Below are 13,500 nucleotides of genomic sequence, written 5' to 3'. Positions count from 1 at the left end.
ATATTAGATTCAAGATCTTCAATATTTTTTCTAGTCTGTGTGGGTGTGTTAGCATATATTACAGTTAGCTATAATAACTTTTTCTGCCCATTCACCTTTGAGTTTCGAACTATTTGACACCCAGCTTGAACCCAATCACAGGCAACATAAAAGCACTGCGCTCAGGCAGACGGCCCATGGGCAGAAAGGAAAATTACCCAATCTTTATTCAGTGGCAGAGATTAAGCTCCTGCATTGTCTAATGCCTCTCCTCGCTCACAACAAAAAGACAGAGCCTGTTCCTACTCAGTCAGAACTAGCTGACTTCACTTATCTATTCATCTCAACAGGTTAAAGAATACACATAAAATTATTCATAAAATTATAAAGCAAGAGACGTCAATGATCATCTCAAGAGACGAGAGAGGCACTTTTTATTCTTCTTTCCTAATGCTCATCATCGCAGACATGAATGTATCAAATTATCAATGGGTCATTTTTTGCCACACATCAAGTGTTCCTGGGTGGATGAGTTACTCGATGGTTTGCTTTATCATCCGTCAAAAATATGAGTGATAAAAGGATTTAAAGAATGTTGAGTTTAAACTACCAGAGGTTAAAAATGGTTTGGTTACTAAAAAATTACATATTGTTGATTTTAGGGTTATAATAAGAAGGCTGTATCAGGTCACTGACAAGTAAAAACGTGCAGCTATTTTACAGCAGTGGAAATACACCGATCAGCCATAACATTAAAACCACCTCCTTGTTTCTACACACATTGTCCATTTTATCAGCTCCACTTACCATATAGAAGCACTTTGTAGTTCTACAATTACTGACTGTAGGCTGTCTATTTCTCTGCATGCTTTATTAGTCCCCTTTCATGCTGTTCTTCAATGGTCAGGACTCACAGGACCACTACAGAGCAGGTATTATTTGGATGGTGGGTCATTCTCAGCACTGTAGTGACACTGACATGGTGGTGGTGTGTTAGTGTGTGTTGTGCTGGTATGAGTGGATCAGACACAGCAGCGCTGCTGGAGTTTTTAAACACCTCACTGTCACTGCTATCCAGGCCAACAGCGCCCCATGGGCAGCATTCTGTGACCACAGATGAAGGTCTAGTAGATGACCAACTCAAACAGCAGCAATAGATGAGCGATCGTCTCTGACTTTATATCTACAAGGTGGACCAACTAAGTAGGAGTGTCTAATAGAGTGGACAGTGAGTGGACACGGTATTTAAAAACTCCAGCAGCGTTGCTGTGTCTGATCCACTCATACCAGCACAACACACACTAACACACCACCACCATGTCATTGTCACTGCAGTGCTGAGTATCATCCACCACCTAAATAATACCTACTCTGTGGTGGTCCTGTGGGGGTCCTGACCATTGAAGAACAGGGTGAAAGCAGGCTAAAAAAGTACAGATGGAGTACAGTCAGTAATTGTAGAACTACAAAGTGTTTCTATATGGTAAGTGGAGCTGGTAAAATGGACAGTGAGTGTAGAAACAATGAGGTGGTTTGAATGTTATGGCTGATCAGTGTATATTAAGCTTTGAAAGTTGATGCAAACAGTTAAAAAGCATTGCTACACCCCCTAGGTCAATACTTTGACAACATTGCACTGCTAAATATAGTATACAGGGCCATTGTTATGGCAAAAAAGGCAACTGACAAAAGATAGGCAGACCTATAACCTTTTAAAATGTAGTTCTTTCCTATCCGCTTGTTAAGTCGTGACGTGTCGACCTTATGAAACGTCACATCCGGGTCCAAGTTGGCTGAGACCCCTCGTATTTTCAATATACCACAGTGCTGTGTCCGAGTCGGAAAAAAACTACCCAACTGTCTTTCTACCGCTTTTCTTGCAATTAGATATCATGAAGTAATATTTTTGTTCATAATTTAATGTAAACTGTCAAATTGTATATTCATTACACGTGTTTCGAGCTGTTTTTAATTTACATGTAATATGTTCATATAATTTACATGTGATATCCTGGATTTTTATAAGCTATAAGCTATACTGATTAAAAGTAAAACCAAAGAGTCAGAAATGTCAGTTTTCATGTAATGAATTAAAAATATGACCGCTTACCTCTTGATGAGTTGACATGAAATTAAATAATGACATGAACTAGTGTACTGCACATCTTGTCTATATATATATATATATATATATATATATATATATATATATATATATATATATAAAAGACCTTTTCTCGTCCAGATCGCTATTGAGAAGGACTAGAAGTTTATGACTCGTGTTTGTAAACCCAATTTCCAATGACAGCGACACAGAGTTCCATAAGTTTTCCCACAAACATTATTTATTTTAACTTTCTTCTTTAATTGGCTTATCCATTAATCCAAGTTTCTTATAAAAACTAAATAAAAACTCAATATGTTCGCAATTGGGCGAATAACAAACAAAACTACGGTAAAAAATCTATTGCTCCGCGTCCTCTTTCTTTCCGTATATTTTATATATATTTTCCGTATATAGAGCCAATACAATTCTGCCCTCTTAAGGGCTAACCAAAGAGGACTAATGAATAACAGCATACATTGATTACCAGGAAAAATTATCAATAGTTAAAATACCAAGTCTCCACTTCAAATAAGTATTATTTAACCAAACAGGAACTATTTATGACAATAAACATAGAAAATTACAATTAGTGCAATATTGCTTTTACAATATATATAAAAAGGTTCAGAGGTTCAGCCTTATCTTATCTTATCATATCATAGTTGTTTGCGTTTGGACCCGGAAATGGTCCGAACGTCACGTGTGACGTCAGACTTAACAAGCCCTGAATCTGTAAAGTAAGCCAAGGTATCAGTAAGTAGTTTCATAAACTGTGAGATTTGTCTCAAGTGTGTTCAGTTGTTATGTCTACAGAAGGTGGCTACTTTGATTAGTCAAAATCTACAACTATTTATTGGATCTATGCTTTAATTTTAAAGTAAATCTGCATAAATATAAATACAAACTAGAAGAATGTAGGTGTTCAAGAGTATAAATCATAAAGATTTCATATTAAGACAGTGTAGGACCCCTTAACCCTCTGATTGTATGTTTTAGATGCAGAACAATGCATTTTTATACAGTATGTTTTATGTGTAATTCATGTTGACAATAAAGTGAGATACCAGAGAATACTAAAATGGCTAATGTAAGGATCAAACAGAGCAGAGTTATAACATCAAAGCACATTTATTCTGCTATTTCAAGTCCCAAGGTAAAAATAATATTTTCTAGATGAGAGGGTAATTTTGCCATGCACATTGTGTATGTGTATGTGTTTGTATGTGGGCAGTCTTAAACACAGGATTTAAAAACCATGAGTAAGAATTAAGCCTTCGAACAGGTTATTCCATTTAACAGTTAGGTGAAGGAAGCAATCATTTTTCACCACATATTATTGTGGTGTAAATTAATTATGATAATTGGACCAAATTTAAAGGTTCTATAATCCTAAAACTTTAAAATAGACTTTTATTAGTTCATTAAAAGAAAATTATAGCAGGAAGCATTCCCTGTAGAGCATTTTAAACAGTTCAGTGAAAATCTGCATGTGGAAGTCATCACCATTAACCCGTCCCGGTAACAAAGCATTTAAGCCCTGGACTTTACACAGTGACAAAGACATTCATTAATGTAATAAAACATCAGATCAAGCACATTTTGTTTTTTTTAGTTAAACATATGTAAGCATTCCTTTCTGGTTTTAATTCTTCAGTTTGTTTTACCACCAGAAGACTGAACCCTAACCATTAAAATTGTGCAGGATAAGCTCTTTCTCAAAGCCTTGTTCTTTCTTCAGACAGTTATTAGGTTTAGTAACAGTGTAGACACTAACATACTAAATCCAGAGCTTACAAAAAATGAACACTATATTACCATCTAACATTATAAAAAATCCAGTAAAACCTTTATGCTATTAGCCATTAAGTACAATATACACCGATCAGGCATAACATTAAAACCACCTCCTTGTTTCTACACTCACTGTCCATTTTATCAGTTCCACTTACCATATAGAAGCACTTTGTAGTTCTACAATTACTGACTGCAGTCCATCTGTTTCTCTGCATGCTTTGTTAGCCCCCTTTTACCCTGTTCTTCAATGGTCAGGACCCTCACAGGACCACTACAGAGTAGGTATTATTTGGGTGGTGGATCATTCTCAGCACTGCAGTGACACTGACATGGTGGTGGTGTGTTAGTGTGTGTTGTGCTGGTTTTAGTGGATAAGACACAGCAGCGCTGATGGAGTTTTAACACCTTACTGTCAGTGCTGGACTTAAGAGAATAGTCCACCAACCAAAAACATATCCAGCCAACAGCGTCCTGTGGGCAGCGTCCTGTGACCATTGATGAAGGTCTAGAAGATGAATAACTTAAACAGCAGCAATAGATGAGCGATCGTCTCTGACTTTACATCTACAAGGTGGACCAACCAGATAGGAGTGTTTAATAGAGTGGACAGTGAGTGCACACGATATTTAAAAACTCCAGCAGCGCTGCTGTGTCTGATCCACTCATGAATGAGAATGATCCACCACCTAAATAATACCTGCTCTGTGGTGGTCCTGTGGGGGTCCTGACCATTAAAGAACAGGGTGAAAGCAGACTAAAAAGGTATGTAGATAAATAGATGGACTACAGTCAGTAATTGTAGAACTACAAAGTGCTTCTATATGGTAAGTGGAGCTGATAAATTGGACAGTGAGTGTAGAAACAAGGAGGTGGTCATAACGCTATGCCTGATCGGTATATGTAAAATGGCTTTGTGTATTTGGGTAAAATCCTGTAAGATAAAGACAGCAGCACACAGACAATAACAGCAGAGGTCTTCGAATTAACATTACATGACTGTGACTCATATCAGGGAGAATAATTCATGCCATCATAAATAAATGACTGTGTTATTTATGGTGCCAAAATTTTGATGTATAACATTCTGAAATATTTGGACATGATTTAGCACTGCTGGCCAACAGATGTGAGCAGGGCTGGCTAACTCAGGAAATGTCAAACTGATTTGCAAGGCTAGAGAAGGTGAAGCCCTGGTACTGCTGGGACAGCAAGCTGAGTGCTGCTTGTCTGTCACTGCCAGTGCTCAACACCTCCCAGAGAGAGGAGCTTTGAGAAAACAAGAGCTTCTCCAAAAGCTACAGATACAGAGAATCTCATAGCTTTTTGTTGCTCTGCTCAATTCCTATGTACTGTTTAAGTATGTTGGGGTGTAATGGGATAATATATACCTGGAAAATATGGTGACAAGGTTCTCAGTAAAGCCTACACCTGAGGGCCAAATTTTGTGGGCACCTGACCATGAGCTTGTTGGACATCTCATTCCAAAACCATGGGCATTAATAAGTATTTGCCATCATGAGACTGTATAATGTTGCTGGGAATTTGTGTCTGTTTAGTCAAAAAAGCATGTATCACATCAGGCAGTGATGTTGAATGAGAAGGCTTAGCTCACAATAAACATTTTAATTAATCTTTCAGGTGTTTATTAGTGTTAAGGTCAGGGATCTGTACACCACCTGAGTTCCTTAACACAAAGCTTGTCAAACCCTGTCTTTTATTAACCTCACTTTGTGGACTAGAACAAAGTAATATTGGAACCGTAAAGTCTCTTCCCCAAATTGTTGCTTATAGAATTGTTTTATATACATTTTAGGAATAGGTAAGTCTTTGTGTGTGTGTATTTGATGGGGTTTAAGTCTAGACTTACGTCGGCTGGGCCACGGAAGGACATTCAGAGACTTGCCGAGTCACCTCAGTCTGAGTTTTAATGTGCTATAGAGGAGGTTTTCTTTAAGGATGTTCTTGTATTTGACTTCATGCATCTCTTTATTCCTACCAGTTTTTTTTCTGTACCTGCCACTGAGCACTGAATGTTTATTAATTTAGCTGTCCAAACTGGGCATCTAGGCAAAAAAGAAAGAACCCAATATTCGTGCTAAAAGAATGAAAAAAATTCAGTGCAGAGATAGAAAATATGTTGTATAAAGAATTTTCTCTTATGCAGCACTTAATAAATTAGATCTTTATGGAAGAATGGCAAGACTGAAGGCACTGTTAAGTAAAAATCATATAACACCTTGCTAAAAGTTTGCTAAACAGTATGTAGATAGATAAATAGATACTTTATTGATCCTTTGCAGGATATTTCTTTGTTACAGCAGCTCACATCAGACAACAAACAACTTCTTGCATACATACATACAACATTCACTAACAATATAAAACAAGCAATAAAAATTCACAGTAAGATTCTATATACATGTAAAAACTATTTTTATGGTGCATGCATAGCATACAAAATGTAGGTACATATTAGGTATTAGGTATGTAAACATTGGTCTTATGGTGCATGCATAGCATACAAAATGTAGGTATTTATAATAAATTATTATGAATTATTTTGAATTATTATGAGTTGTTGAACAGTGTGATTGCAGTTGTAAGGAAAGATTTCCTGTAGTGTTCTTTCCTGCATTTGGGAGGAATCAGTCTGTGACTGAAGATGCTTTGTCGAAACACCTCAAGGGTATGAAGTGGGTGTGAATGATTTTTGATTATTGAGTTAAGTTATGTAAAGGACTAATGCAATAAGAGGACAAAGATATTCGGGTTTGATGAGATGAAAATGTCATTTTTTATGAGCATCGCACTGATTGGTGAGGTGGCAGTCCTTAAGCCAAAGCATTTTGGCTCCATAACAAAATGCATAAAACTGTACTAAATAGTATGTCAGATTTAAAATATGACTTACAGTGGCCTTAATATACTGAGCGTACTGTATATGCAATGCAGCGTATGATTTGGAATGCAGCATCAAATAAATCACAACCAGAACAGCAGGCTAACAACTGGCCAGAGGTTATAAACTTGTCTGGTAGACAAGTTAATAATTTTAGTATCCAAAAAATAAAATCACAATTATGTATGTAACATCAGCATGCAACTAATAGACCATCAGTAAACAGCTAACTGCTAATAAACTAAATTAGATCAATAAAAAGAGTGGGACTTTAACATTAAAGTGTTGTTTCACATTATTTAAAATATAACACATGATTTTAATTTTAGGCATAGCTTAATGGCATGAATACAACTGTGTGTAGGTAACATTAGTATATTACCAGCAGGTGATACTAACAGATAATAAACACCTTGCAGGTAAGCATAAAGGTGGACTTGTCAGTTGTGAGAAAATCTACAGAATCTGCTTACCTAAAGGGGCAAGCTCTTTAGAGAACTGCTTTTTAATATATCTGACTCTCTGTAACTTAAAAAAACTATTTACATATAATAAATGCACTGTTTTCTGCTGACCTCACAATGTATATGTATTTGAAATAACTTTTAAATTCACTGTTTTTTGCTGAAGTTGTTTACGTTAATAGCTGTGCTTGTGTACACAACTTAATAAAGAGGTTAAAGAAGGAATGTTGCTGAAAAACAGCTGCAGGAATGTTAGCATGTACAGCCAATATTTATGACAGATCCTTGAATACGAAATCCAAGAAGTTCAACCGTGGCAGCTGTGACATCAAAATGTCACAGCTAAGGTCTTCAGAATGCATCTTGGAATTCATGAGTATCGGTTTCAGTGCAGAAGTCCGGCCAAACCTCATCACTCATCCGAACCTGGGCAGTCGTAACAGCACTCTTGTGTATCTACTGCCCTTAGACAACAGTAACAGTGGGGAAAAGATGCATTTTAGCATGTCCTGACCTTGTAGGTAAGCAGTAGAAGAGCATGGGAAAGCAAGAGGACAACATTAAACCAATTCAACACACTGTGCTTCTGTCCGGCATGCTTAAACACTAAGCTCCCAGCACCAATAATTTATGAGCAATTAAAAAATGAGAATGTAAAAGAGAGTGTAGAGAGTTCATAACCAGCCCTTAAATATAGAGACTAAACCTAGGACAGCTCTGCCCATTTAAATCAACTAAAACATCGCCTGGAGAACATCGATAAAACTGGGGAGTTGTTCGAAAACAGACGAATTGCAGAAAGCTCAAAGCCCTTTTACATATCTAGATGTGATGTGCCAGACGCCCCTTAGCAGTCCTCTTCAACAGTATGTGCAGCTTATTGTTATTCCTGATGTTCTCCCACAGCTAAGAAAGTTGTCAAACTGTGGTGTCACTTTGGCGTACCCACTGTCTACCCAGTTTGGCAGTGTGGCAGTGATCTGATGCTTCAGTGTGTGCAGAACTCCACTGTGGCTATTTTCCCTTAGAAACCATCACTCTCATGCCTTTTCCTTTTGCAAATGGGATATCGAATGCACAAATGTTTTACCACAGCAAATCTGGCAATTTCTTTCTTAAACTATTTCCAGTCTGCCAAGGTTATTTTATACTGAGTTAGTTTATTAGGCATTATTAGGCCAAATACCAGACTGCACAGAGAACTAAATGATTTTGCACCCGAGCTCTTATTAAATTAAAAACAGCAAGTGGGGTTTAAAAATAAAACTACCAAAATAATACTTTAAACAAGTAAATCTGTTTTACAATTAGTTTCCTTTCACATGCATTTTCTAGAGCATTACATTAAACCCATTGTATAGGCAATATATTATCATTGCTATTGCTCCCTTTTTTACCATTATTTCAAATTCTCTCAGTTTGAACTGTATTATCACTCCCTGAACTATTCCAAAACCTAAATAATTAAATTTTTTATTGTGGGAACTGTATCACCCAGGTGACACCGGTCAAAGGATACGATTCCAAGGTGACTCATTAATGAACATGCAATCCTCTCTAGAGCCACATTCACATAATGAAAACTAAACATGTAGAAATCTGGATTTTACAGCATTCCAAAATAGTAATGGTTCAAAGTTATAATGTTATTAAGTCAGCCTAACCAGCTGGAGCTTCACAGCTTACATCGTTTGGGTTTTCGGGTCAGGTAGAAAGCTCAAGTCATGTTCCAGGTACGGCAAAATCTGCCTGATGAACCGTTTGTGTGCGTGAAGTTTGTGTGCGTGTTAATGAATCAGGGGGAAACATTAGATGCTCTACATCATGCATCACTTCTAAAGACGGTGAGTTGGCTGATTTGCTCCTTAACAGTAATATTTGGTGTTCTGGGATGAAGATGACAAATGTAATGGATGTCACAGCATGGGCCACTTCTTTTTTATGATTGGTTAGCAAGAACCAGTTGTTATTCAATAAAGTCTGTGTCTTTCATACATTCCTGTCCTGTTCCAGTAAATAGTTCCAGTGCAATTTTGTTTTCTGTCGTCTTGCAAGGACAATTAAGCTACAGGTTTAACCTTTTAAATCTGATTTCTGTTTTGATTATGTTTGCAGAAATACTGCTGAGTGCACTTTACTCTGCCCACTCCTGATCTTATAACCAAGTCAAAATGAGTCCTTAAATTGAGTAAAATATAATTAAAGATCACTATTGTTTGTAGAGACTTTACTGAGGATAGACTGATGATATTGTTGAGCTATAACTCAGATCATTTTATATACGGGTGAAAGAAAAAATCAATAGTGCGTATCTGTAGCTTTATCATTTCATTTTGGGGTTTTTATTGCCTGATTGGATTAGATCTGTCTAGCTGTTTTAACCTTGCAGTCTTCTGAGCACCCAGCTTGTGATGCTTTCCTTTTAAAAAAAAAAATATATATATACAGTATATATATATATATATATATTTTTTTTTATTTATTTTTTTTTTTTTACAAAATTGTTTAGATGACTTTGGGTAGAAAAAGAAATGATGTGCCAGGATCAGCATTGCCTTATGTAACGTTTCATGTGAAGTTTGGAATACGTTTACGTAAGTTTCCTTTGGGTATTTCCACCTTCAAAATACGCCAGTAGGTGGATTTGCTGATTGTGTGTTGCCCTGCCTTGACCTGTGCTAGTAAAAGGGACAGGAACCAGACCCTGCTCACCAGTGATCATAGTAAAGTGGTTGCTAAAGGCAAAAATTAACAATAAACAATTTAAAAAAAACATATTAATGAAATAATGAATAAAAGTAAAGTGTTTAAGTTGTTCGAAAATGCTTACCGTTTTTACACTTGTCTGGACAGCTATACCCATGGCTGGATTACTGACCAGGCCAGTGGGGCCAGCGCCCAGGGGCCCTTGAGGTCAGGGGGCCCCGGCCCAAAACATTTTGCGATGCCTATCAACATTTATGATACAATATATTTTTATTTCCGAGGGCCCTCCATTTTAAGGATCCTCTGACTATTAGGGACTTTGACCCCAGGGCCTCTTGGGGGCCCTAGCCATACTTTTGGGGTCCCTAGCCATGCTTTTGGGCCCCTTATGAAAATGGATGAGGCGTTGTGGCACTGCTCTGACTTCGACTTCTGGCTATTAGGGGTCCTAAGAAAGAGGGGGGCATATTTTTAGAGGGCCCTGGTATTGAGAGCCCCTACCAGGGGGCCCTAGAGAAGAGCAGGGCATACCATTAGAGGGCCCTTAATCACGAGGGCCCCTGCTACTCTTTGCCCAGGGGCCCAGACTATCCTTAATCCGGCCTTGGCTATACCGAAGAAATACTCATATTTATGAATTGGTGTAGTTGTGTATCACTATGTATATTATATATTTATATAAATTGAGCACATTTACATGTGTTAAAAGTTCTAAAATTTTAGTTTTGCGGTTACAGTTTAAATGTAACATTCATTTAAGCCTTTGTTGCATCTTTATTACATAACAGAAATACAAAGACATGAACTACAGTGCAGTAGAAACTTCTCCTCTTACACCTTCTCCTGTACTGCCATCTACTGTTAGCTTAAAATAATTACAGCTGTAGGCTAGGTGACGGGTGTTGTTCGTTTCAGACGTAATTTTTAGTAAGTTTTAACTTATTTTTTCTTTAACTGCAGTTAACTCCAAATACTAGGTTGAAATATGTAGTGAAATATGTAATAAGAAAATAAAATTGTAGGTGAACTGTCAAGTGTTTGTCAGTAGGACTAAAAACATTGTAAATCTCAGGGGCCTGAGAAGTCCACTGAGGGCAACATGGATATACAATCGTGAGTAGATAGTGGGATGCTGCTTTTAGACAAATCGTGAGGTTCACAGAATGTACTTGATACAAGTTCATGCTTTTACTGTTAGTAAAGCAGATACAAACAGTTGGTTTCGCACCAACATACACTCATATCTTGTATACATATTTGTGTGCTACAAGACTGTACACGCTTTTCAGCAGCTAAGCTAAATTGCTAAGCAGCTCATAGTATTGTATTATGTTCAAATCACTGTTTCATCTGTAATTCTCCTGGTAAAAATGAACAAGGCCCCTTAAAACTTTCTATAAAGTAAGTGCTGTCTTGGCTAAGTGGGTAGCACTGTCGCCTCACAGCAAGAAGGTCCTGGGTTTGATCCCCAGGTGGGGAGGTCCGGGTCCTTTCTGTGTGGAGTTTGCATGTTCTACCCGTGTCCGTGTGGGTTTCCTCCGGGAGCTCCGGTTTCCTCCCACAGTCCAAAGACATGCAAGTGAGGTGAATTGGAAACACTAAATTGTCCATTACTGTGTTTGATATAACATTGTGAACTGATGAATCTTGTGTAATGAGTAACTACCGTTCCTGTCATGAATGTAACCAAAGTGTAAAACATGACGTTAAAATCCTAATGAACAAACAATCTTACATTTTGGAAGCAATGTCATAATAACCCTGTTTACGTATCATGTCACATATGTAGGAGTACATAAAGTACAATATTTTTTTGGAGCACTACAACAAAACCACAAAAACTTAGTGATTATTGATTTGTAGGTGATTAGTGTTTAATCAAGACTGATTAGAATTGAGCCAAGCATGTATACCAAATTATAAAAAAGTAAAATTAACAGTGTGACCTAAAACCTTTTTTTCTTTTATGATATCATTGACTATGATAAACTATGATAAATAAGCTCTTCTCCTCAAAAGGAATAAAAAACAACAAAGAACACTGTTTAGCTACAACAGGAAGTTTTGACAGGATGATGTGACTGTTTAAAAGAGGAAGAATGTGTGTGGTTAAAGATGGATGTCTTCGTTGTAAATAAATAATAAATTAGTATAAAGAATTTGTTATGGATCTTTTGCACTAAGAAAACTGTGTTGTAGTTTTTGGCTTGCAAGAACTGCATCTAATGTTTTTTGTTATTGTCTATTATTATTGTCTATATTTCTTTCTGCTTTAAGTTATAAACCTTTAAATATAGTGAACAAATAGGAAGTGTGAAAGTGTTGTGGTCCTTTACTACTAGATATCTGCTGCTGTCCCAATAAGAAACAGCATACAGTGGGTTTTATTTAGGTGCATAGCTTCGTGTTACCAGATCTTTCAGACAGGAACCTTGTAACCTCTTTCACACCAATGATGATTTATCACCGTGTCGATTTCAAATTTCCATTGTGTGTCAGTGCTACTCTGACAGAGAGCCATAAAAAATGTGGATAGGTCTATCTGCAGACTGACCTCAGCTGAAGATACTTTACAGCTCTCCGTTTTTCACATGCCTATGTCACCAGTGAGTTTAAGATGGTAGTTTAAAATTCTTTTCAACAATAATTTGTTTATATTATTTGATTCATAGTTTATATAAAATGTATTATAAAACGGATAGTTCCGGTCCTAAAATCTGATTGGCTGAGCCGCGTTCGGAGCCGTTGTAAAATCCCCGATAAACTCACACCTAGGACCACCTCACATCATTCCATATTAATACGCCACTGAATACAAAAGTTAATGTTATTTTCGCCCTCATGTTGCCTAGCAACACTGTTAATCGAACTTTTTTGCGTCGCGGAAGAATGCTTTATTGTAAGTTTATACACAATAAATACATTTATGAATTAAACATTGTTGTATTTATTATATTTTATGTTGACCGCCGTTTTATAAAAGCAATAAGCCACTCGAGACCGTGCATTACTGTTACGATTTTAGCACGGGGAAAGAAGTTTTAGGCACTCCGCTTCGCGTCCATCCCCGTGCTAAAATCACAGTAACGTACGGCCTCTCGTGGCTTATTGCTTTAACAATCTGTGAAAAACACTGCATGTTGGACTGTTTCTTCTTCTGCCTTGGCTGTTCAGGCTTAAATGTCTCTTACTTAAATTAAATCTTAAATGTCATTATGTATATAAACTGTGTTGAATCTGGAGATAAATATGTGTGCAGTAATCAGTATATGCTTTATATGTTTAGAATATAAAAAAACAGGAGAAATATATAATGGATTCAGGAAGTATTCTGACCCCCTGACTTTTATTTGCACATTTTATTTTTAATGAATGTAATTGTCTTTTTAACCTATTAATCTACACTAGATCAAATACAATGATGTTTTTAAGAGTTGTTCAGTTGCCATGTTGAAACTGTTGCCCCAGTCTACAGTTTTTATGTGCTCTGTTTTCTTTAAGGATGTTCCTGTATTTGGCAGCATTCAATCGTCCCTCAGTTCTTATCAGGC

The sequence above is a fragment of the Trichomycterus rosablanca genome, chromosome 12, assembly GCF_030014385.1.
Source record: "Trichomycterus rosablanca isolate fTriRos1 chromosome 12, fTriRos1.hap1, whole genome shotgun sequence".
Classification (NCBI taxonomy): domain Eukaryota; kingdom Metazoa; phylum Chordata; class Actinopteri; order Siluriformes; family Trichomycteridae; genus Trichomycterus; species Trichomycterus rosablanca.
The sequence above is the reverse complement of the archived record's forward strand: the minus strand, read 5'-3'. Positions refer to the sequence as shown.